Raw genomic sequence first — 27,518 nt, 5'->3', positions numbered from 1 at the left:
TGTCTGCTCCATGTCCGAACAACATCGCTTTGGTTCCGTCCGAGACGCCTGGACACTTTTCTTCCTGGTGGCATCACTGGAACTGATCGGCGGTGGGACCCTGTCCGTCTAATAGGCGCTGCTCATGCATGGTTGTTTACATCTTTGGATGGGCTTAGTGACATCTCTGAACAGTCAAAGGGACTGTGTCTGTGATACAGTATTCACAGTCAACGTCCAGGAGTTCTGGGAACTGGGGTGATGCAAAACTTTTTTGATGTGTGTATAATACGATAGGTGTTCGGTAAGTAATGCAACATATCTTTCACCCAGAATCGCTTGAAAAAACGCCGAAGCGTTTGTGATACAGCGTGGAATATTCCCACTTCATCCCCTATACTAGGTCCGATAGGTGTCGGCATTGTATGTAGCCTACAAAATGATGTCTACAATTGAGGTGCTTTCCAAGAAAAGAGCTATCATTGAGTTTTTTTTGCGTTGAATAGTACACCGATTTTGTGACATACAACAGGATCCTAATCAGGGCGTAATTATTTAGTTTCACCTTAGTGCTTCGGTAATTATGTTTTTGGATCTCTGCGTAATAGACTAATTTATTAGACACAATTCCTGCAGTAAAGTTTCGTAACGTGAGTCGATAGTCGTTTGTTTGTTTCGAAAGCAAGTGACCGCTTGTTAGTCAGCCACTAGATATCCGCTTATCTGGGTAGTTTAGTTTTCCACTTTCTTTAGTATGGATAAGAACTGTGATTTTTGCGTGTGCATGTGAGCCGAGTTGGTGGCACTTCGCCCTCAGCTCTAGGCTGTGACGGCTTTATTTACACAGCTTGAGGCTGCAGTGGATGAGCACCACGTTTTGGGCCGGCTGTAGGTATCCAACAGACGTCCAATACGTCGGGGTCGCAGTGAGGTTGACCCCCCCGCCACCACCCCCACCCCCACCCCCCACCTGAGTTCGAGTGGGACGTAGTTCCAGGGCGTAGCAGGCGGCAAAAGACTTCCCAGGGGGCCGCACGTAAGGCCTCCCCAGTTAGTCTGACGAACAGGTAACAGGTGCTGCCGGTGGCTGACACTGTCGCTGAGCCGGATGCCATAGCATCTCCTGTTTCAGAGGAAACCTCGCAGCCTGCAAGATCCGGCCAATCACAGAGGGTAGGATTATTGGTAGTTGGGAGCTCCAACGTTAGGCGCATTACGAGGTGTGGCTAGAAAAAAACCGGACTAGTACTGGTGAAACAATAAAACGAATGCAATAAGGCTGAAAGTCACGTGGCCTGTCACGTGACACTCGCTCCGCCTGCTGCTCGAGTTTCATCTGCCTCCTGCACTCAGTCTGCCCGTGGCGTCTGTTTTAGGTAGTTGACGTTTTGTCTGTGCGTCGGAAAATGTTGAGTGTACAGAAAGAACAGCGTGTTAACATCAAATTTTGTTTCAAACTAGGAAAATCTGCAAGTGAAACGTTTTTAATGTTACAACAAGTGTACGGCGATGATTGTTTATCGCGAACACAAGTGTTTGAGTGGTTTAAACGATTTAAAGATGGCCGCGAAGACACCAGTGATGACACTCGCACTGGCAGATCATTGTCAGCAAAAACTGATGCAAACATTGAAAAAATCGTTAAACTTGTTCGACAAGGTCGCCGTTTAACAATCAGAGCAGTGTCTGAGTTAATAGGAGTTGACAAGGATTACCGATTTACCGATTTTTTCAATGTTTGCATCAGTTTTTGCTGAAATGGTCTGCCAGTGCGAGTGTCATCACTGGTGTCTTCGCGGCCATCTTTAAATCGTTTAAACCACTCAAACACTTGTGTTCGCGATAAACAATCATCGCCGTACACTTGTTGTAACATTACAAACGTTTCACTTGCAGATTTTCCTAGTTTGAAACAAAATTTGATGTTAACACCTGTTCTTTCTGTACACTCAACATTTTCCGACGCACAGACAAAACGTCAACTACTTAAAACAGACGTCACGGACAGACTGAGTGCAGGAGGCAGATGAAACTTGAACAGTAGGCGGAGCGAGAGTCACGTGACAGGCCACGCGATTTTCAGCCTTATTGCATTCGTTTTATTGTTTCACCAGTACTAGTCCGGTTTTCTTCTAGCCACACCTCGTATGGGGCCCCTTAGGGACTTGGCTGACAAGAAGGGAAAGAAAACCAATGTGCACTCCGTGTGCATACCGGTGGAGTCATTCCAGACGTGTAACAGGTCCTCCCGGATGCCACGAAGAGCAGAGGGTGCAACCAACTGCAGGAGGTGGCTCACGTCGGTACCAATGATGTTTGTCACTTTGGATCATAAGAGATTCTCTCTGGTTTCGAGTGGCTAACAGAAGTTATAAAGGCTGCCAGTATTGCTTTTGGGATGAAAGTAGAGCTGACCATTTGCAGCATAGTCGACAGGACCGATGCTGCCAGTATTGCTTTTGGGATGAAATCAGAGCTGACCATTTGCAGCATAGTCGACAGGACCGATGGCGGAACTCTGGTACTGAATGGGGTGGAGGGTACGAATCAGAGGCTCAGACGGTTCTGTGACCGTGTAGGCTGCAGGTCCCTCGACTTGCGCCAAAGCGTGGTTGTGTTTTGGGTTCCGCTGAATAGTTCAGGAGTCCACTATTTGCAGAAAGCGGCTACACGTGTAGCTTCAGTCCGGAACCGCGCTGCTGCTACGATCGCAGGTTCGAATCCTGCCCCGGGCATGGATGTGTGTGATGTCCTTAGGTTAGTTAGGTTTAAGTAGTTGTATGTGTAGGGGACTGATGACCTCAGATGCTAAGTCCCATAGTGCTTAGAGCCATTTCAACAATTTTTTGCAGAACTGAAACAGTCGTCCACCAGGTGGGATACTCAAAGGTCTTTGCCCCCTGCGTTCCTCGACGTCTTACAGAAGACCATAAAGAGCAACGAAAGACCATCTGTTCGGAGTTGCGAGACTGATCGTGGCATTTGTTTGTCGAATATCGCCACAGGCGATGAAATATGGGCTTAGATTTCGAATTGGAAACAAAACGATAATTCATGGAGTGGCGCCACACCACCTGTCCCCCTAAGAAAAAGTTCAAATTTGCAACCTCAGCCACTAAAGACATGGCGCTGGTCTTCTGGGACTTTCAAGGGGCTATTCTGTTTGATTTCCTTCATCATGGTTCAACGATCGCTTCTGAAGTGTATTGTGCTAACCTCAGGAAAATGAAGAAGTGATTTCAACGGGTTCGTCGCTATAAAAGTGCGTAACTAACTTCTCCTTCTGCATTACTATGCAAGACCTCACGCAGGTCTGCGAATCCGAGACTGTTCTTCCTCATCACCCTCACAGTCTTGATTTCGCACCTTCCGACGTCCGTTTCGGACAATGATGGGTGCACTACGAGGTAAGCAGAATATGTATGATGGGGATGTTATTGACGCAGCTCGATGTTGGTTCCGACGTCGACAAGAAGAGTGGTACTGGCACTCCCAGGAAGGTGGCGTAACGCCGTCACATTGAACAGAGATAGGGTTTTGTAGCCAAAATTTTAGGGAATAATGTTGTGTAGTGGAATCCAAAATAAAACCATGAACATCGATACCACACCGCGGCATGAGACTGATGCTCACCGAAACCAACACACACATTAAGCGAGATACGTGGTCACCTGGTGCCAGTTCTATAGCTTCTGTAGTGTCTGAAGTATGTACGTGAGCCGCACGTGGGTCAAATTTTGTAAAATTCAACTGAATTTATGTTAAAAAATTTGCCACTCTTTGACTTACTGCCCGTTCGCTTTCGTCTCGGAATCTTCGGCTGGCGTTTCTTCAATGACTTTATTTTTTGACGTCTCGCCAGCACAAGTGGCTCTGTATTGTCAAAGATTCACCAGGATTGAAGGATGAAGCATTAACAATACCAGCCAATCCGCTTCGCACCGACGTAACGCCAGAAAAATCATTAAGCGAATGTCGGCCGAAGATCCCGAAACGAAAGCCGACAATCAGTACGTCATAAATAAAGTAGTATATGCAGTTACTGTGACATGTACTTTAAATCACTGTTACCTACAGCAACTTGGCGCTACAAACAGAGAAAACGACGGGAGTGGACCCTAGCAGGTGGCCGCTAGACGGTAGGTAAACAAGTCACTTGTTCCGGTGCGGTAGCGACGAAACTTGGCGGAGTCAAGACGCAGCGAGGCAGCTCCGCAGAGGGCCGGATAGTGGCGGAAGGAGCTGCCCCGGGGGCAGAGGTGGGAGGCGGAGGCGAAGGAGAAGGGGAAGAGGATGTGGCGGCCAAACTTCCTGCCCGCGGCCGGGCAGGATAAGCTGCCCGGGAGGGGCGACGTCGCCCTCGATAAAGCTGTCCTTCTGGGAGCGGCGCGCAACTCCGCCAAGTGGCGGCTGCGAACTGTTGAATTGCTGTCCTGGAGGGCCGCAGGGCTCTCGTCCCGACAACTGTTCTGCCAGTCACCTCTGACCTCTCGCTCTTCAATTCCATTGAGGTTGTACCAACAGCAGAACCATTTTTATCTCTCAGTTCATGCAAAGATTTAGAGGTTTGTTCAGAAGTCCCCGATCTTCTGGTACAGAAAACAGTCACAAAAAATTTCAAACACTTACTGGTTGCTCAGTGTAGGTGAAAATACTATCAGCAATGTTCCAGATTTCGAGGTAGAATGCGATAGGAATGATGGTGGAAATAGGATCACATTTGAGGAAGTGGAGAAAATGGTCAATAGACTGCAGTGCAATAAAGCAGCTGGGGTGGATGAAATTAAGTCGGAACTCATCAAATACAGTGGAGTGACAGGTCTTAAATGGCTACACAGGATAATTGAAATGGCGTAGGAGTCGGGACAGGTTCCATCAGACTAGACGAAAGGAGTAATCACACCAATCTTTAAACATGAAAACAGAATAGATTGTAACAACTACAGAGGTATCTCTTTAATCAGCGTTGTGGGCAAAATCTTCTTAGGTATTGTTGAAAGGAAAGTGCGAGTATTAGTTGAGGACAAATTGGATGAAAATCAGTGTGGGTTTAGGCCTATTAGAGGTTGCTAGGACCAGATCTTTAGCTTACGGCAAGGAATGGAGAAGTGTTACGAGTGGAACAGGGAATTGTATCTATGCTTTATAGATCTAGAACAGGCATATGATCGGGTTCCTAGGAGATTATGGAATAGGAGGCAAACTTTTGCAAGCAATTAAAGGTCTTTACATAGATAGGCAGCAGTCAGAGTTGACGGTAAATTGAGTTCATGGTTCAGAGTAGTTTCAGGGGTAAAACAACGCTGCAACCTGTCTCGACTGTTGTTCATATTATTTATGGTTCAGATGTTGAAAAAAGTAGACTGGCTCGGTGAGATTAAGATATGTGAACACAAAATAAGCAGTCTTGCGTATGCGGATGACTCATTTGTGATGGAAGACTCGATTGAAAGTTTGCAAAGTAATATTTCAGAGCTAGATCAGAAATGTAAGGACTATGGTATGAAGATTAGCATCTCCTAAACTAAAGTAATGTCAGTGGGAAAGAGATATAAACGGATCGAGTGCCAAATAGGAGAAACAAAGTTAGGACAGGTGAACGGTTTCAAGTACTTAGGATGCATATTCCCACAGGACGGCAACATAGTGAAGGAACTGGAACCGAGGTGTAGCAACGCTAATGCAGTGAGCGCTCAGCTACGCTGTACTCTCTTCTGCAACAAGGAAGTCAGTACCAAGACTAAGTTATCTGTGCACAGTTCAGTCTTTCGACCAACTTTGTTGTATGGGAGAAAAAGCTGGGTGGATTCCGGTTACCTTATCAATAAGGTCGAGGTTACGGATATGAAAGTAGATAGGATGATTGCAGGTACTAGTAAATGGGAACAATGCCAGGAGGGTGTCCACAATGAGGAAATCAAAGAAAAACTGGGGATGAACTCTATAGATGTAGCAGTCAGGTCGAACAGGCTTAGATGGTGGGGTCATGTTACACGCATGGGAGAAGCAAGGTTCCCAAGAGACTCATGAGTTCATCAGTAGAGGGTAGGAGGAGATCAAGAAGAAGGTACCTGGATTCGGTTAAGAATGATTTTGAAGTAATAGGCTTAACATCAGAAGAGACACCAATGTTAGCATTGAATAGGGGATCATGGAGGAATTTTATAAGGGGGAGTATGCTCCATACTGAACGCTGAAAGGCATAATCAGTCTTAAATGGGGATGATGACTTACTGGTTATCAACATAGCTTTCTGGCAGATGTCCACGTCTTTCACCACGTAGACACCGTGATTCTATCGCCACTGTGAAACTGCTTTAGGGGTCTGTTTTGTACACTGGGAAATAACTAGGAGTTTTATCAGGCTAATAAGGAGGATGAGAAACCAAATGAGACGTTTTGACGAAGAAACTACTGCATTTCTTTCGGCAGGTGCGGTGGATCATTGTCTTGTTGAAAGACCACACGTGCAGTCGCACTGTCACACATTGTCGGAATGAAATTTCTCTTCAGAACATCTTTACAGCTCGCACTTGTCACCATAATATCCCTAGAACACAATAAGTAAGCCATTGTTATCCTATAATATGACTACCCTCATTTCTTTCAGCTCTGGCACTTACCTGAAAAATTTTTGGTTGCTGTTAGCCCGTGCATGTCCACGGAGCTTAGAACCTTCTTGTCAGGACTGAAGCAAACGCATCTACGACACATCCTCTGTTATGTTGAAAAGACAATCACATTCATGCCGTCTTCACGTTTCAGTATCGTCGCCTGTCTGCATACGTGGCGCCCTTCCGTCTACTTGGAGGACAATTTCTGCGTTATTTGGTCATCACGTAGTAATTTGTCCACAGATAATGGTGAAACGTCAACTACGGAAGTGATGTGCTTCACAGACAATCGTCAGTTATCGAAACCATGTCTCCGCTCGCCTGACTACGTAATACTGGCTGTAGAAGAGTCAGCGCATTATCACGTGTATCCCAGTGAGTCCCGTAACCCGATTTTGTATATGTGTCTGTCATGAAGCCTCAGATTTATTGCAGTTCTGTAGACAACAGCCAGCAGCCGTTTGCGCTTCCATGAACTACAGCCAACAAGCATTACAGCATACGTTGAACAAAATCTAGATCGTAAATCAGTTGGTCCACTACTCTGGAACTTCGAGAGCTAGCAACATACCTTTGTTCCCTTTTACATCACTAAGAGTTTACAATGTGTATAATATTTTGCAGGCACTGAAGCAATGCAAATGTTCCGGTATTTTTTGCACGATACGCTGTCTGTTTGATGGTCTCCATTAGGGGATCTGAACCCGTTAATACAATCTGAAATGTTTTTGTGATTGCGTTCTAAGGAATTTTGAGAGGTCTCCTGCTCATCCTGATAATGACTGTGCGCTTATCAAGCACAGTATTACCAGTCGTGTGACTAGGGCCTCCTGTCGGGTAGACCGTTCGCCGGGTGCAAGTATTTCGATTTGACGCCACTTCGGCGACTTGCGCGTCGATGGGATTGAAATGATGATGATTAGGACAACACAACAGCCAGTCCCTGAGCGGAGAAAATCTCCGACACAGCCGGGAATCGAACCCAGGCCCTTAGGATTCACATTCTGTCGTGCTGACCACTCAGATACCGGGCGCGGACAGTATTATCAGTATAAGTAACTAACATATGTTCTTTGGTGCGGTCCGCCTTTAGCGAAATAGCGAAACACAATTTTGTCTATTATCCCAGACATATTTCACTGCAGTTACAGCATCATTAGTGTTTTCTTTTTTTATTATTATTATGGCTGTTAAACATAAGGAATGTTATTTACTGTTTAAATACATTTAAATATTAGTTTCTAAATCCTAATTACAGATTTCTTCAGAGTGTTCTGATTTAGAAACTAATATTTACATGTATTTAAACAGTAAAGAACATTTCTTATAATTAACAGCCATAATAACAAAAAAAACACTGATTTTGTTGCAACTGCAGTGAAATATGTCTAGGACAACAAACAAAATAGTGTTTTTCTAAAGGCGGACCCCACCCAAAAACATATGTTATTCTTAAAGCAAACACAGACAAAAGAGCTTCAACTTCATGATGTGTATAAGTGAGATTCGGAAGGGAAGAGGAGATAAGTATTTAACTTCCCGTCGACAACGAGAGATGAAGCACAAGGTCGGTTTAAGGAAGGATAGAGAAGAAAAGTGGCCGTTCCCATTTTGAATGAACCATCCCAGTATTTATAATCGAATATCGCCATTGCTTAAAATTTAAACGAAAATACTTAGCAATGGCATCCGATGACTTCTAGCATAAGAAGTCACCCTCGTTATACCAACTGCCTTGTCAAAGAGGGCAGAGGAGCGGACAGAGGTTCTGGACACTCTCTTCCTCTTGGGGTGGGAAATTTCCCGTAAAAGGCGGAAGAACCAGCACTGATCAACGGCATGAGGACGCAGAAGGCAAAGCAAACCGCTGCACTATTGACACATAATATGTATCCACAGGACATGTGGGCTATAATTGAAAAGTGTCATCATGATCTCTCCATTGGCACAAGTTCCCGAAATAGTCACCCATTCTGGTCTCCGGGAGGGGACTGCCAAGGGAAAAGCGACCATGAGAATGAATAAGCAACGAAAGGGTAAACTTTCTACGAGCTGAGGCGTTTGGTCCAGAAGTTTGAACGTGGTAGAGGTGCTAGAAATTCTGAAAATTTAAATGCTAAGGCTCAGTCTAGATACACTGGAGGTCAGGTAAGTGAAATGGAAAGAAGACAAGGATTCCTGGTCAGGCGAGTATAGGGTAATATTAACACCAGCAGAAAATTGTGTTGCGGGAGTTAGATTCGTTGTGGACAGGAAGGTGGGGCAAAGAGTGAGTTACTGTAAGCAGCTCACTCGAGGTGGAGGAAAGTAAGGCAGATTGGATTTAAGTTCCGTCGACATCCAGGTCATTTGAGACGGAACACAAGCTCGGATTTAGTCAAGAATGGGGAAGGAAATCTGACGTGCCCTTTCAGAGGACCGCTGTCGGCGTTTGCTTTGAGTAATTTAGGGTAATCATGGAAAACCGAAATCTAGACGTCTGGACGCGAGATTGAACCGTCGCCCTCTCGAATGCAAGTCCATTGTGGTAACCACTGCGCCACCTCGTTCCATCGTGAAAACCAGTGCGTCACCTCGCTCGGTCGGTTTGTTCTCATGAGTATCGAGAAAAAACCAACAGCGAAAACGAAACTTCCGGTATACATGCCGACGCCCCAAGTAGAAGATGAAGAGATAGAGACAGTGTATGGGGATACTGAAAGGATAATCCAGCACGTAATGCGCGTTGAAAATCTAATGGTCGTGAGGGATTCGAATGTGCATATAGGGAACGAAGTAGAAGAAGGCGTTACAGCAGAATATAGGTTTGGTGGCAGCAACGAGAGAGGAGAAAGAGTAACAGAAATCTGCAATAAATATTATTAGTAATAGTGAATGCTCCGTTCGAGAATCACAAGAGGAGGAGTTATACATGGAAAAGGCCTAGAGATATAGGAATAATTCAGTTAGATTACATCAAGGTCAGGCAGAGACACCGAAATCTGATATTGGATTGTAAGGCGTACCCGGGAGATTATAGACTAAAATCACGATTGAGTAATGGTGGGAATAGGTTGAAGTTGAAGAGACTAATCAGGGAGAATCAGTGCACAAAGAAGTGGGATACGAAGTACTAAGGAATGAAGAGATATGTTTGAAGGGATCTGTGGCTATAGATTCAGTGCTAAGGAATAGCTTAGTAGGCAGTTCAGCTGAAAAAGAATGGACATATCTAAACAGCGCATTCGCAGAATTTTGAAGTAAAACCGTAGACACGAGGCAGGCAACAGCCGACAAGTGCGATTATTATTGGACAATCAGCTTAACAGTTCATACATCTAATTGCTGGCAAGAATAATATATAGAAGAAAGGAAAAGAACATTGAGGTGCTGTTAGATAATGAGTTTGGCATTAGGAAAGGTAAAGGCACCAGAGAGACTGTTCTGACGTTGCTGTTGATAATGGAAGAAAGACTGAAGAAAAACGACACGTTCATTCCATTTGTCAATCTGGAAAAAGCTTCAGACAATGTCAGATGGTGCAAGACGTTCGAAAATCTGAGAACAGTAGTGGTAAGTTGCAGGGAAAGACGGGCAATATGCAATATGTATAAGCACCAAGAGGGAAAATTAAGACTGGAAGACCAAGAACGAAGTGCTCAGATTAAGAAGGATGTTGTACTGCTCCTCGGTGGTGGTGTGTGTACTAAATTATATTTTCTGCGCTAGCCAACAACACCTGCTAAAGCGACTACTATTCATCAGTGTGTCAAACCTGTGTGGGATGGCACTGATACACAGAGATGACAAGTGTATTAAAACGCGTAGCGACACCATAGAGTTCCGCAACGCCGTGTACTATATCAGCTATCTGCAAGTAGTCGTGGGGATGGAAAGTTTAACCAAATGCTTACCACTCGCACAATAGCTACCGCCGAAGATGCAATTGGACCACCACTAGTACAAATTGGTTCTGGTTTTATCGGCTAGTGCTAGCTCTCGATTGAAAATTTTAGCTAACGCATCTGACTATCAGAAGATTTTACAGGTTCGACCAGCAACCTAACACAAAAAGTAATCTACTAGTCGATGAAATCAAGCAGAAACTACAAGTCTGATTAGGATGCGCTACTTAAGTCAATTAAACCCAACTCAACTGCGATGTGCCACTCTTCACAGCAACGTGATCGGAAACCTCGCTTGCGTAACCCAACACTCCAACGCTGATACCTTGGAGTTATCTTATCTTTTTCCCAGCTTGAAAACTATCCAACGTGGAGTTTACGCGTTTCTTTTAATAGAACCCCAATGAAGCAATCAATCTAGACTGAACTTTCTTAGCTACCAGTTTCAGTTAGTTTAATTTTCGTAAGAGCACGCCAGCGATATAATTTTACGTGTTGACAGAGCGTTGCTAGTCAGAGATTATTAATCCTATACAGTCACTGCACTGCAGCTCTATCCTGGCTTATTTATTTTCACGAACACACACAATGGATAATGCTATTTGCACTGTATCAATGATAATGATTTATGCTACAACTTCCATAGTTTATTAATTCCCATAGCTTAACTTTTCCGCTTTTTATCATATGGGAGCCTTTATATTTTATGAAGTAACAGCTTTTTCATGAGATGAGAAAACATTTTATTTTCCAAGCACAGATCAAAAACTGACAAGAATAAACAACTCGTAACCAAGCCGACTACGGCAAAGATAAATATCTATCAGCTGCAGCTTTCAGCCGCTGTTTTTGGCGCAGTGGATAAATGACGTCGCCACATCAGCCCCCCTCCTTTTGAAACCGGGTGCACCAGGTATGTGGGGAAACTTGCACTTGATTTTTCTACCAGCTCTCGTGAAAACATCTGGTGCAGGCAATGGCTGCTCCTGCTCTGCACTTGCTGCTTCGTTGTCCTCTTCTGAAACCGAGGGCTCGGCGAAGCTATCTGCTGTTTGAGGGTGATTTTGCAGACCGAGGAAGGAGTGTACCCTATTCAGTGTAAGCAGGTTTAAGCCGCTCAATTGAGACTGTCTCTTCTTTACCATCCTTATCGATTTTGAAGCTGTGGCTTCCTCTTGTGATTACCCTGTAAGGCGAAACAAGCGGCGGGCGCACCGTATCATCCCTAAGCCACACGTGGGACGTTGCTTGCAGGTCTTTGTGTACAAACACTCTCCGTTCTCCATGTCTGACAGGGTTAGTGGGTTTGATGTTTCTCATTCTAACGCTGAGTTGTCTCGCGAATTGCGTGCATAGCTCAGGGGCGAACGGCTGTGTAGATGCTGGAACGATAAATTCTCCAGGAACCCTCAATTGCTCGCCATAAACCAATTCTGCGGAAGAGCATTGTATGTCCTCCTTCACGGCCGTTCTCAATCCGAGTAGAACCAGCGGTAGTGCTTCAGGCCATGAAGTGGAACTACACATTAATGCAGCTTTGAGCGTGCGGTGTAGTCGTTCCACCATTCCATTACTAGATGGATGATAGCTTGTGGTGCGTAGGTGGTTGCACCCGCACAGTAGTAAAAGTTCATTGAAAAGTTGGCTTTCAAACTGCCTTCCGCGATCTGTTGTTATGTTTTGCGGAACGCCAAACCTGGAGAACCATGAATGCAACAGTGCTTTTGCAACCGACTCCGCAGAAATGTCTTGTATTACAACTACTTCTGGCCACCTGGTAAAACGATCAATGATTGTGAGCAAATAGCGTTGTTCTGAAGAGCATGATAGCGGGCCCACAATGTCCACATGTATATGTGAAAATCTTGCAGATGGCGTCGGGAAGTCAGCAATAGGTGCAAAGACATGCCTGCTGATTTTATTACGCTGGCATGTTAGGCATGCACGCGCCCATGCACGACAATCTTTTTGTATTCCAGGCCACACTACTGTGGAGGAAACTAACTTGGCTGTAGCTCGTACTCCTGGATGTGATAGGTTATGTAGTGCACTATAAATCTCGCGACGATATTGTTCTGCTGGCATGTAAGGTCGCTCCTTTCCTTTTGCTACATCACACCAAATTCCGCCTGGAACATTTGGGACACACACACGTCTGAGCTGCAGCGCAGTTCTCTGTTCCTCTATTAGACGGCGCAAGAAAGGATCTTCTCGTTGTTTAGACGCTAACTCGGTCCAATGAATTGAATTTAAACTGGCACAATTCCTAGACAGGCAATCTGCGACCAGGTTCTCTCTTCCTGAAATGTGACGCACGTCAGTTTTGAACTGTGCAATGTACTCGACTTGCCTGCACTGACGTGGTGAATTGAGCTCTGTGTCTCGTTGAATTATAGCTACTAACAGCTTGTGATCGGTAAAAATTGCAAAGTGCCTCCCTTCGACAGACGTGTGACAATGCTTTATGGCTAAGTAAATAGCAAGCAACTCACGGTCAATAGCACTCCATTTTTGCTGCTGTCGAGTCAGGTTTTTAGAGAAAAATGCGAGCGGCTGCCATCTGCCATCAACTTCTTGCTGTAGCGCTGCACCCACTGCTGTTTGGCTCGCATTAACCATGAGCGCTAAAGGAGTGATCAATCTTGGATGTCCCAGTAGTGTTGCCAGAGAAACACATATCTTTAAGTCATGGAAAGCTGCTTCAGCATCTGGACTCCATGGAATTTTACGATTTCCTGTTGTATTTTTAGCTGCAAGTAACGTTGTGAGTGGCTATTGGGCGGCAGCTAATTTAGGTAAGTGACGCCTGTAATAGTTGAGCATGCCTAAAAATCTGCGAAGCCCTTTGTAAGTTGTGAGAAGGGGCATCTGTTGTACTGCTTCAACCCGCTCAGGCAAAGGTGACAGGCCTGCTGCTGAAACCAAATATCCCAGGAACTTAACCTCGCGTTTTCCAAACGTGCACTTTGTTTCGTTAATAATTATGCCATACTCTGTCAGACGGCGGAAAAGCAGCCGCAGATGTTCGACAAGCTGATATACAGAACCAGAGAATACTAAAAGTCGTCCATATAACAAAATCCCCCCATGAACCGTGGACCTTGCCGTTGGTGGGGAGGCTTGCGTGCCTCAGCGATACAGATAGCCGTACCGTAGGTGCAACCACAACAGAGGGGTATCTGTTGAGAGGCCAGACAAACGTGTGGTTCCTGAAGAGGGGCAGCAGCCTTTTCAGTAGTTGCAGGGGCAACAGTCTGGATGATTGACTGAGCTGGCCTTGTAACAATAATCAAAACGACCTTGCTGTGCTGGTACTGAGAACGGCTGAAAGCAAGGGGAAACTACAGCCGTAATTTTTCCCGGGGGCATGCAGCTTTACTGTATGATTAAATGATGATGGCGTCCTCTTGGGTAAAATATTCCGGAGGTAAAATAGTCCCCCATTCGGATCTCCGGGCGGGGACTACTCAAGAGGATGTCGTTATCAGGAGAAAGAAAACTGGCGTTCTACGGATCGGAGCGTGGAATGTCTGATCCCTTAATCGGGCAGGTAGGTTAGAAAATTTAAAAAAGGAAATGGATAGGTTAAAGTTAGATGTAGTGGGAATTAGTGAAGTTCGGTGGCGGGAGGAACAAGACTACTGGTCAGGTGACTACAGGGTTATAAACACAAAATCAAATAGCGGTAATGCAGGAGTAGGTTTAATAATGAATAGGAAAATAGGAATGCGGGTAAGCTACTACAAACAGCATAGTGAACGCATTATTGTGGCCAAGATAGATACGAAGCCCACACCTACTACAGTAGTACAAGTTTATATGCCAACTAGCTCTGCAGATGATGAAGAAATTGATGAAATGTATGATCAAATAAAAGAAATTATTCAGATAGTGAATGGTGACGAAAATTTAATAGTCATGGGTGACTGGAATTCGAGTGTAGGAAAAGGGAGAGAAGGAAACGTAGTAGGTGAATATGGACTGGGGCAAAGAAATGAAAGAGGAAGCCGCCTGGTAGAATTTTGCACAGAGCACAACTTAATCATAGCTAACACTTGGTTCAAGAATCATAAAAGAAGGCTGTATACATGGAAGAAGCCTGGAGATACTGACAGGTTTCAGATAGATTATATAATGGTAAGGCACAGATTTAGGAACCAGGTTTTAAATTGTAAACCATTTCCAGGGGCAGATGTGGACTCTGACCACAATATATTGGTTATGAACTGTAGATTCAAACTGAAGAAACTGCGGAAAGGTGGAAATTTCAGGAGATGGGACCTGGATAAACTGAAAGAACCAGAGGATGTAAAGAGTTTCAGGGAGAGCATAAGGGAGCAATTGACAGGAATGGGGGAAAGAAATACAGTAGAAGAAGAATGGGTAGCTTTGAGGGATGAAGTAGTGAAGGCAGCAGAGGATCAAGTAAGTAAAAAGGCGAGGGCTAGTAGAAATCCTTGGGTAACAGAAGAAATATTGAATTTAATTGACGAAAGGAGAAAATATAAAAATGCAGTAAATGAAGCAGGCAAAAAGGAATACAGACGTCTCAAAAATGAGATCGACAGGAAGTGCAAAATGGCTAAGCAGGTATGGCTAGAGGACAAATGTAAGGATGTAGAGGCTTATCTCACTAGGAGTAAGATAGATACTGCCTACAGGAAAATTAAAGACACCTTTGGAGAAAAGAGAACCACTTGTATGAACATCAAGAGCTCAGATGGAAACCCAGTTCTAAGCAAAGAAGGGAAAGCAGAAAGGTAGAAGGAGTATATAGAGGGTCTATACAAGGGCGATGTACTTGAGGACAATATTATGGAAATGGAAGAGGATGTAGATGAAGATGAAATGGGAGATACGATACTGCGTGAAGAGTTTGACAGAGCACTGAAAGACCTGAATCGAAACAAGGCCGCCGGAGTAGACAACATTCCATTGGAACCAATGACGGCCTTGGGAGAGCCAGTCCTGACAAAACTCTATCATCCGGCGAGCAAGATGTATGAGACAGGCGAAATAACCTCAGATTTCAAGAAGAATATAATAATTCCAATCCCAAAGAAAGCAGGTGCTGAAAGATGTGAAAATTACCGAATTATCAGTTTAATAAGTCAGAGCAGCAAGATACTAACGCGAATTCTTTACAGACTAGTGGAAAAACTGGTACAAGCCGACCTCGGGGGAAGATCAGTTTGGATTCCGTAGGAATGTTGGAACACGTGAGGCAATACTGACCCTACGACTTATCTTAGAAGCTAGATTAAGGAAGGGCAAACCTACGTTTCTAGCATTTGTAGACTTAGAGAACGTTTTTGACAATGTTGACTGGAATACTCTCTTTCAAATTCTGTAGGTGGCAGGGGTAAAATACAGGGAGCGAAAGGCTATTTACAATTTGTACAGAAACCAGATGGGAGTTATAAGAGTCAAGGGACATGAAAGGGAAGCAGTGGTTGGGAAGGGAGTGAGACAGGGTTGTGGTCTCTCCCCGATGTTATTCAATCTGTATATTGAGCAAGCAGTAAAGGAAACAAAAGAAAAATTCGGGGTAGGTATTAAAATCCATGGAGAAGAAATAAAAACTTTGAGGTTCGCCGATGACATCGTAATACTGTCAGAGACAGCAAAGGACTTGGAAGAGCAGTTGAACGGAATGGATAGTGTCTTGAAAGGAGGATATAAGATGAGCATCAACAAAAGCAAAACGAGGATAATGGAATGCAGTCGAATAAGTCCAGTGATGCTGTGGGAATTAGATTAGGAAATGAGACACTTAAAGTAATAAAGGAGTTTTGCTATTTGGGGAGCAAAATAACTGATGATGGTCGAAGTAGAGAGGATATAAAATGTAGACTGGCACTGGCAAGGAAAGCGTTTCTGAAGAAGAGAAATTTGTTAACATCGAGTATAGATTTAAATGTCAGGAAGTCATTTCTGAAAGTATTTGTATGGAGTGTAGCCATGTATGGAAGTGAAACATGGACGATAAATAGTTTGGACAAGAAGAGAATAGAAGCTTTCGAAATGTGGTGCTACAGAAGAATGCTGAAGATTAGATGGGTAGATCACATAACTAATGAGGAAGTATTGAATAAGATTGGGGAGAAGAGAAGTTTGTGGCACAACTTGACCAGAAGAAGGGATCGGTTGGTAGGACATGCTCCGAGGCATCAAGGGATCACCAATTTAGTATTGGAGGGCAGCGTGGATGGTAAAAATCGTAGAGGGAGACCGAGAGATTACTACACTAAGTAGATTCAGAAGGATGTAGGTTGCAGTAGGTACTGGGAGATGAAGAAACTTGCACAGGATAGAGTAGCATGGAGAGCTGCATCAAACCAGTCTCAGGACTGAAGACCACAACAATAACATAACAAAATACGTTTGGTAATTCTCGAAGCACCTCATGCATGAATCTTTGCCATGTTTGGGCAGCGTTTCTGAGGCCAAATGGCAGAAAATTGTACTCAAACGAACCGAATGGTGTGATAACTGCTGTTTTTTTAATGTCAGATGGAGCCATGGGAATCTGGGAAAATGCTTTGGCGCAATCAATCACACTAAATATTTTGGCATTGCTAATCGTACTGTTAAAATCAGTCACATTGGGTACTGGGTAGCGGTCGGGAATTGTGCGGGCATTGAGCGCCCTGCAGTCTCCACATACTCTCCATGAATTGTCTTTTTTACGGACGATGTGAATTGGAGATGCCCATGAACTATCAGACCTACTTACAAAACCTGTTTTTAGAAGTCCGTCGATCTCAGCTCGCGCCGCGAGCAGCTTCTCTGGAGGCAAACGACGCGGGCGGAAGGCAACGGGTTGACCTTGTGTCGTGCTGATGTGGTGTTGAGTATTGTGTCTGCATTTCCTGGTTGCGTTGACGGGTTCGGTAAGTGCTGGAAAGTCTTGAAGCAGTTTGCGAAAAAGTGATTCCTCCGACAGTGCTCTGATATTGCCTACAGTATACGAATCGTTACGACTGTCGGGTGTCTTCTTGCGTGACGCACACGTGTGCGCCCCGCTTAGTTGCGGGTACGAAATCGTATCACAATATCCCGATGCGGATGACGCGGTAGAGGAGCCGGAAATCTTCGTGCGGAAAGACACGGGCACATCGCACTGCACTTGAACCGACGCGGAAGACGCAGTAGGCAATATCCCTTCTGTGGGAACTGTCACCAAACGACGGTTAACCAGGTCGGGCATAAGTCCGTAGTTCCGGAAAAAGTCCGCTCCAATTATAGGACTCGGCACATCAGCAACCACAAAAGTCCATTTTGGATGAAAGTTGGAATTCAGACGTAATGCCAACTGTTTCTCACCATAGGTAGACATTCTGGAATTGTTTGCCGCAGTCAGCACATGGTGCGTTATTGTCGTGAATATATCACCTCTCTTTCTTGGATAAACACTGACTTCTGAACCTGTGTCAATCAGAAACTTCTCACCTGAAGAGAGGTCCAACACGAACAATCGGTGTTATTGGTTGACTGCAGATACCGTGGCGTTTTCACCTCTTTGAATCACGCTATGACTCGGGCGCCTATGTTGTTGTTGACGACCGTTAGCGCCCTTTAACGCCCGCCTTTAAGTTTGGGTAGCTGCAGGGTTGAATACATTGACGGACAGTGTTACCGAAGCGTCTGTGGTACCAGCACCATTGATCTGTCAAATCCTGTTGGATAGCATTTCAACTTGCACGTTGAGTTTTGCCACTTGTGCTGCCAGTTGCTGTATGGTGGGTTCGGTCGATGAGCACTGCTGTAGGGAAGTATTATTGCATGTTCCTGGCTCACTGACGTCAGATTCCACCACACTACACGTTCTTGGGCCTCTATCCTGGCTGTAGTTGAATTCTGAACACGCAGAAACTTCGGTTAAGGTGTTTGCGATGGTGTCTGCCTTTTTTGCTAAGACTTACAATGTTAAGTCTGTTTCTGCTGCAATGACGGCACGGATGTTGGCAGGAAGTTTACGAAGCCATATTAGACGTAAAGACTCTTCAGGTAGGAGTTCCTGGCCGGCTAATGTACGTAAGGCTTTGAGTACTTGTGACGGAGTCTTGTCGGCCAAATCTTCGTATGCGAAAATTTTTTGTAGTCGCAAATCAAGTGACAACATGTAACTCCCCGATGTCTCAAATGTAACTCTTTACACGAGAGGTCAACGGTAACTCCTCTTGAAACAAGGGACAAAACCAAGAATCAGAATTTTTGAACACGTCACGTTAATTGTCTCTATTTCACAACTTTCGTTATTAGATGCTTTCGTTCCTCTTCAATAGCGACCAGCTGATCATCAATCGATATCTTTGCCGCGCGCCACGCTGCTGCTATCGTCGCGGTTTTGTGTCTCTGGCAGGTTCCGCTGCATATGTTCTTTCTACAACATAATTTTCACAACATTTTCAGAAGCAAATACAAATAAAATTAACAACCCCTTAAATATATATATATATATATATATATATATATATATATATATATATATATATATATATACACTCCTGGAAATGGAAAAAAGAACACATTGACACCGGTGTGTCAGACCCACCATACTTGCTCCGGACACTGCGAGAGGGCTGTACAAGCAATGATCACACGCACGGCACAGCGGACACACCAGGAACCGCGGTGTTGGCCGTCGAATGGCGCTAGCTGCGCAGCATTTGTGCACCGCCGCCGTCAGTGTCAGCCAGTTTGCCGTGGCATACGGAGCTCCATCGCAGTCTTTAACACTGGTAGCATGCCGTGACAGCGTGGACGTGAACCGTATGTGCAGTTGACGGACTTTGAGCGAGGGCGTATAGTGGGCATGCGGGAGGCCGGGTGGACGTACCGCCGAATTGCTCAACACGTGGGGCGTGAGGTCTCCACAGTACATCGATGTTGTCGCCAGTGGTCGGCGGAAGGTGCACGTGCCCGTCGACCTGGGACCGGACCGCAGCGACGCACGGATGCACGCCAAGACCGTAGGATCCTAAGCAGTGCCGTAGGGGACCGCACCGCCACTTCCCAGCAAATTAGGGACACTGTTGCTCCTGGGGTATCGGCGAGGACCATTCGCAACCGTCTCCATGAAGCTGGGCTACGGTCCCGCACACCGTTAGGCCATCTTCCGCTCACGCCCCAACATCGTGCAGCCCGCCTCCAGTGGTGTCGCGACAGGCGTGAATGGAGGGACGAATGGAGACGTGTCGTCTTCAGCGATGAGAGTCGCTTCTGCCTTGGTGCCAATGATGGTCGTATGCGTGTTTGGCGCCGTGCAGGTGAGCGCCACAATCAGGACTGCATACGACCGAGGCACACAGGGCCAACACCCGGCATCATGGTGTGGGGAGCGATCTCCTACACTGGCCGTACACCACTGGTGATCGTCGAGGGGACACTGAATAGTGCACGGTACATCCAAACCGTCATCGAACCCATCGTTCTACCATTCCTAGACCGGCAAGGGAACTTGCTGTTCCAACAGGACAATGCACGTCCGCATGCATCCCGTGCCACCCAACGTGCTCTAGAAGGTGTAAGTCAACTACCCTGGCCAGCAAGATCTCCGGATCTGTCCCCCATTGAGCATGTTTGGGACTGGATGAAGCGTCGTCTCACGCGGTCTGCACGTCCAGCACGAACGCTGGTCCATCTGAGGCGCCAGGTGGAAATGGCATGGCAAGCCGTTCCACAGGACTACATCCAGCATCTCTACGATCGTCTCCATGGGAGAATAGCAGCCTGCATTGCTGCGAAAGGTGGATATACACTGTACTAGTGCCGACATTGTGCATGCTCTGTTACCTGTGTCTATGTGCCTGTGGTTCTGTCAGTGTGATCTCTTGCCCTGAAATGCCCTTTTTGCCAGTGCTGCATGCCCTCATTGCTCCGCCCTTATTGGTTATTTCGCTGTGTTGTTAGTAGAACTCCTTAACTTCATCTACCTCGTGACCATCATTTGTGATGTTAAGTTTCTTGCTGTTCTCATTTCTGCTACTTCTTATTACTTTCGTCTTTCTTCGACTTACTCTCAAACCTGTTCATTCCATTCAGCAGATCATGCAAATCTTCTTCCCTTTCGCTCAGGATAGCAATGTCGTCAGTGAATCGTAACATTGACATCCTTTCACCTTGAATTTTAATTCCACTCCTGAACCTTTCGAAGACTACATGCCTTTACTTACACTCTTTTTAAACCCATCACTTCGTTCCTGGTCGTCCACTTTTATTATTCCCTCTCGGCTCTTGTACATATTGTATAATACCCGTCCCTCCCTATAGCTTACCCCTATTTTTCTCAGAATTTCGAACATCTTGCACCATTTGACGTTGTTAAACGCCTTTTCCACATCGACAAATCCTATAAACGTGTCTCGATTCTTCTTTAGTCTGGCTTCCATTATCAGCTGCAATGACAGGCTTGCCTCTCTGGTGCCTTTACCTTTCCTAAAGCCAAACCGATCGACTTGTAACACGTCCTCAATTTTCTTTTCCAGTCTTCTGTATATTATTCTTGTCAGTAACTTGGTTGCATGAGCTGTTAAGCTGACTGTGCGATAATTCTCGCAGTTGTCTGCTCCTGCAGCCTTCGGAATTGCGTGATTGATATTTTTCCGAAAGTCAGATAGTATGTCGACAGACTCATACATTCGCAGAAATTCTGATTGACTATTATCTATCCCTTCTGCCGTATTTGATCTGATGCCTCTCAAAGTTCTCTTAAATTCTCATTCTAATACTGGATCCCATATATCTTCTAAATCGATCCCTGCTTATTCTTCTGTCACATCAGACAAATCTTCCCCTTCCTAGAGGCCTTCAGTGTACTCTTTCCACCAATCCTCTTCCTCCTCTGCATTTAACAGTGGAATATCCGTTGCACTCTTCATGTTACCACACTTGCTTTTAAGTCCACCGAAGGTTATTTTGATTTTATTTTATGCTGAGCCAGTCCTTCCGACAAAAATTTGCTTTTCGATTTTTTCACATTTTTCATACAACCATTTCGTTTTAACTTCGCTGCACTTCCTACTTATTTTATTCCTCAGCGACTTGCATTTCTGTATTCCTGAGTTTTCCTGAACCTTCTTGTGCTTCCTTCACCTATCAACTGACGTATTTCTTCTGTTACCCATAGTCTGTTCGCAGTTAGCTTCTTTTTACCCACGTTTTTCTTTCTAACTTCTGTGACTGCCGTTTTTAGAGATGTCCATTCCTCTTCAACAGTGCCGCCTACTGAGCTATTCAGTATTTCTGTATCTGTAGCCTTAGAGTGCTTCAAGCGTATCTCGTCATTCCATAATGCTGAGGTGCAGTGTTACGTGCAGTGTAATGCTGCGTGCGTGTGATTGCTATTTGTAATTATTATCTCTGACGCAGTCTCTGACTTATATTTTTCCTCATTTGTTTTTATGCTGTTGTGTTGTTTAAATTTCTAGTAAAGAAGTCGTATGAGTTAGGGTGTGTTTTTATGTTGCAATTAAGTAAATACAACTAGTCCCGCAACATTGGTAACCCCGACGTGATGTCCGATGGTCATTAACGTGAAATTCGACGATCACTGAAGTTCCGTATCCTGCCGCGTCGCGTAAAGTACGAACATCTGCGTCAGCCGCGTCGTGCATCTTCCGTGTTCCATTCCGCCGTAACTCACGGTGGCAGAACCACCACTAACTGCAGAAGTGTCTACTGGCGCATAATTATTCGTGTAACATTAAAACGGCCACCGTTTTGGCAACAAAATACCGTGCTCTGGTTTGCTCAAGTAAAAAGTCAATTTGTGCTAGCGCACATAACCGCAGACGAAACGAAGTACAGTTATGAAGTTGTTGCACTTAATGAAGATACGGCCGCAGAAGTACAGATATTCTGGCGTCACCACCAATTACTGATCGTTACACAACCATCAAGAACGATCTGATTACCCGGCTCTCGCAGTCCGAGGCGAAGAGATTGGAGAAGATACTCCCCACAGAGGAGCTAGGCGAACGCAGGCCATCGGAGCTACTACGCCGACTGCGTACATTAGCGAGCAAAGCGGTCAGTGACGACATTTTGCGGAATATTTGGTTATCGCGCCTGCCACCCGACTGGCAGAAAATATTGGCAGTGTGTGCCGGCGATCTGGATGCAATCGTGCAAACGGCTGATCGCATAGCGGAAATGTATCCATCCGCATGTGTAGCAACAGTTTGCTCACAACCTCGGGCAGATAACACTCTCGCCGCACCACAAGCACGGGTTTCCGAGCTCAGCGCGCAAGTAGAGCTGCATTACGGACCCAGAGTACCACCGCTCACAAGGTAAGCGCAGCCGCTCACCTTCGTCAAAAAGAATCTGTTGGAATCATCTACATCTACATACATACTCCGCAATCCACAATACGGTGCGTGGCGGAGGAAACCTCGTACCACAATTAGCATCTTCTCTCCCTGTTCCACTCCCAAACAGAACGACGCAAAAATGACTGCCTATATGCCGCTGTACGAGCCCTAATCTCTCTTATCTTATCTTTGTGGTCTTTCCGCGAAACGTAAGTTGGCGGCAGGAAAATTGTACTGCAGTCAGCCTCAAATGCTGGTTCTCTAAATTTCCTCAGTAACGATTCAGGAAAAGGACGCCTCCTTTCCTCCAGAGACTCCCACCCGAGTTCCTGAAGCATTTCCGTAACACTCGCATGATGAGCAAACCTACCAGTAGCAAATCTAGCAGCCCGCCTCTGAATTGCTTCTACGTCCTCCCTCGATTCCACCTGACAGGGATCCCAAACGCTCGAGCAGTACTCAAGAATAGTATTTTATAAGAGGTCTCCTTTACAGATGAAACACATCTTCCCAAAATGCCACCAATAAACCGAGGACGACTATCCGCCTTCCCCACAACTGCCATTGCATGCTTGTCCCACTTCATATCGCTCAGCAATGTTACGCCCAAATATTTAATCTACGTGACTGTGTCAAGCGCTACACTACTAATGGAGTATTCAAACATTACAGCATTCTTTTTGCTATTCATCTGCATTAATTTACATTTATCTATATTTAGAGGTAGCTGCCGTTCTTTACACCAATCACAAATCCTGTCCAAGTCATCTTGTATCCTCCTACAGTCACTCAACGACGACACCTTCCCGTACACCACAGCATCATCAGCAAACAGTCGCACATTGCTATCCACCCTATCCAAAAGATCATTTATGTAGATAGAAAACAACAGCGGACCTACCACAGTTCCTCGGGGCACTCCAGATGATACCATCACCTCCGTGAACACTCACCATCGAGGACAACGTACTGGGTTCTATTAGTTAAGGAGTCTTCGAGCCACTCACATATTTGGGAACCAATCCCATATGCTCGTTCCTTAGGAGTCTGCAGTGGGGCACCGAGTCAAACGCTTTCCGGAAGTCAAGGAATATGGCATCCGTCTGATACCCTTAATCCGTGGTTCGCAAGATATCGACGGTATGGTTCCGAGGCGCGCAAGTGTGAACTGACACGCGAACAGGGAAACTCAGCACGAAGTCAGTGATGACAGCCATTCTCAGGAACTGTCTACTTCAATTTCCTACACGGTAAACTACTGCTGAAAGCGATAAGGAGTCCACCATCAACCATATTTAATTTATCTTCCCCGAACTTATTTCCGGCTTTATCCGGCTTTCAGTACATATAATGATTTCACCCTCCGTGCTTTGTATTAGCTCTTCGAGCTCTGGTTCTTTTCCACACAGCCACGACACTTTATAACACCGATTGTTGCCAGGTCTGCCTTCCTGTGTGTATTCTGCACTCTTTTAGACTAACGCCCTTTCTATAGTTTACTGAGACCCTCTATCACAAAAAACGGGCCAGTCGCCGCCACACAGCCCCCCCCCCCCCCCACTACTAGTGCAGCGGCTGTACTGTTTCTCCTGGGTGGACTAGGGTTTAAAAAAGTGTAAACTAAATATTACGATAGATTTTATGAATAATCGACAAGTACGCCAAAGTAGAAGAGATAGAACTACAATGGACATGTTATTCCATGGACTCTTGCGCTTCTATGTATAAGCTACCTTTCTTTGTCATTCGCTTATCTTATCTGCTTGGATTCGGACCTAAGAAGACGTTCTTGTGTAAAGCTCATCTTGCTGTACCAGCTGATTGTGTAAGTTGTACTTAAAACCCGAAAAATATAAGGTTATTTTGTCAAAAGAATGTTGTGTGTGTGGTCAATCTATTGTTAGTCTGATAACTAGACTGCCTTAAGTAGATATGGGCCTTAACAAAGAATTTTCATTGTTAGGCGCCATCTTAGAAAAACCTTTAACATTTTCCTTTTAGCTCAACTACGAGACGTGCCCTCAGTTAGGACAATTAACTTTATTTCAGATCCCACGAGACCGGAGGTAGCTACTAATAATTTAACAACTTTATTTACAGATTTTCATTATATAACGAGATAACATCCCAGGCAGAAAAGGTCTGGTTACATAATTCCAGTTCCATTTCATTTGTAGGTGCTACTCTTGTTATCTTATATTGTGGAATAGAGACGAAACCACGATAAGTTACGTATTACAGTAGTGTTCATCGAACAGACTTGGCAAATATTCTCTGGTGCAATAAGCACACTAAGCACACGACTTCTCACGAACCTGGAACAATATCTCTGGTGTTGGGAAATAAGAAAAGGACAATTAACTATCGACGATTACGTAACTACCCTGAGAACTTAGTTACTGAGTGCTTATACACGTCGGGCTAAATTAAACAACATATTACACTGTTGATAATATTCCTACATTAGTTATTCCTCTTTTATGTTGAGCCATTGCATTAATGTGTGTTACTTTTTTGTATAAGTCACAGCTTATATTTTATTTTATTACATTACACTAATAGTCACAAAACAAATAAAAAATTTTATTTTGTAAGATTACACGACTTCGTGTGCGTGGTGGACTCGTCATATATTAAGTGTAACCTGTAAACCCACCACCCTATGGCGCAAGTGGAGCATTCTGCACGAAGCCTACACTATCGTAGAACCCTTTGAGCCTCTATTCCAGACACTGCGCTTGGCTGTGTACAAAGAGTCCACATTTGGCCTGTCAACGATACTGCAGATAGTGTACTCCCCCATCTCGCAAGAAAGACTGTCAGTTTTTACCATTTCAGCTAACTGCCGGAAGCCACAGAGAATCGCAACCGACCCAAAGCGACTCACATCGTTAGTTGCAACATGAGCCACCACCTGCAGTTGGCAGCACCCTGAGCTCTTCATGGCATCCAGAAGCAGTCTTGCCACATCTGGAGCTCCCAAGTGTCAGTAATTCCATCCTCTGTGAATGCCTAGAACTTGCAGATGGAGAGGCTACATCTGGACCAAGCCAGGTACTGCATCTGGCTGAGAGCGATCGTCAGCTACAGACAGCACCCCAAATACGTTCGTCAGACGGTTATGGGAGGTTTTCTGCTCGGCCTCCCAGACAGTCTTTCGCTGCCTGTCACGCCTTAGAGGACCTCCAACTCGACCACGGGAGACGGGTCAATTTCAGTGCGGGCAATACACAGGGCGGTCACAGTAATGGACCGATCGGGGAATTGTGGGACGTGCTGGAGAACCCACAGATTACCACGTCCGGCCACGTCCTAGCTGTGTGACCGAACTCAGCACCGCCTCGGGCCGTGCACGAAGGACCACCGATCCAGCAAACACCTGAACACAGCAGTCGCAGTCCCTATCCACACCAAAGACGGCAAAACTAAATACTACACGTTTATGAGAACGAAAGATTGTGCTTAATAAGAACAAAAACACGCAATAAATTTAAAGAAACTAAGCTAGTATCCACACAGATCATTAAAAATAAGCCGGCGGGTGTGGCCGTGCGGTTCTAGGCGCTTCAGTCTGGAACCGCGTGACCGCTACGGTCCCAGGTTCGAATCCTGCCTCGGGCACGGATGTGTGTGATGCACTTAGGTTAGTTAGGTTTAAGTAGTTCTAAGTTCAAGGGGACTGATGACCACAGATGTTAAGTCCCATAGTGCTCAGAACCATTTGAACTAAAAGTAAGTCCCTCCTCTTTGAAGCTCGTAAGTGCAATGCATGAACGAACAGTGTACTCACCTTACCTGTAACAGCAACGGAAGGTCCTACCTCACTGATAGCTTAACCGACATCCAGCTTAGGGGACAAAACAAGCTTAAGCAAAGCTAAAGGAAAACTCAGGGTTGGCCACAATCAGATTAGTGTGAAAGCGGGAGACAATGGTAGACTCAACAATAAGGAGGAAATCTTGAATTTCATTGGATATTTTTACAACAATCTGTATGCAAAACAAAAACTACATATTACAACCTTCATCATTTTGATTTGTAGCTCCTTGTGTTGGGCCTGTTTGCAGTTAAAATTGTTTGATGTGAGGTCCGACAGTTATGCAAAACACCGTACAAACTCAATTACATTCTAGAAGATTGGTTAACTCCCAGCCAAAAACTTTCTCATCAACATCGTTTGGTTGCAGATGACAAGCTACCTGTAGTAATTAACACACAAGCGATCCGGAAAATTCATGAACAACAAATGTAAAGGTATTTACAAAAAGAAACGATCTACTGTTTGAACTAAACGTCCATATAATTTTATAATGACAGTAAGACGTATGTGTTGACGGCGATGGGCGAGGCATGGCAGAGTCTTTGACCTGAGAGTAGTATGTAGTTAGTTGTTGCTTGTCGCGAGTCAGCGTGAGTCGACAGTTAGGCTGTAGTCGTCAGTTAGTAGTAGTCAGTCTGCGTTAGTCTTCAGTAGTATGCAGTAGTCTGCTGTAGTCGACAGTAGTCGGCGCGTGCCTGTGCGTGTCGGCAGTCTGCTCTGGTCGGGACTCTGGAGGATGAGTATTATTGTAGAAGGTAAAGAAGCAGCCTTGCGCTTATCTAGTAATGTATACTAACTGTCATTAATTTGTTTTAAAAAAATGCCCCAATAATAATTTTTAAAATATAAAGTAATTTTTTAAAGAAAGGCATTCATTTCAATTTAAAGAATATTTCCAATGCAT

The sequence above is a fragment of the Schistocerca piceifrons genome, chromosome 1 (genome assembly GCF_021461385.2).
Source record: "Schistocerca piceifrons isolate TAMUIC-IGC-003096 chromosome 1, iqSchPice1.1, whole genome shotgun sequence".
Classification (NCBI taxonomy): Eukaryota; Metazoa; Arthropoda; class Insecta; order Orthoptera; family Acrididae; genus Schistocerca; species Schistocerca piceifrons.
This window is presented reverse-complemented; position numbering follows the sequence as displayed.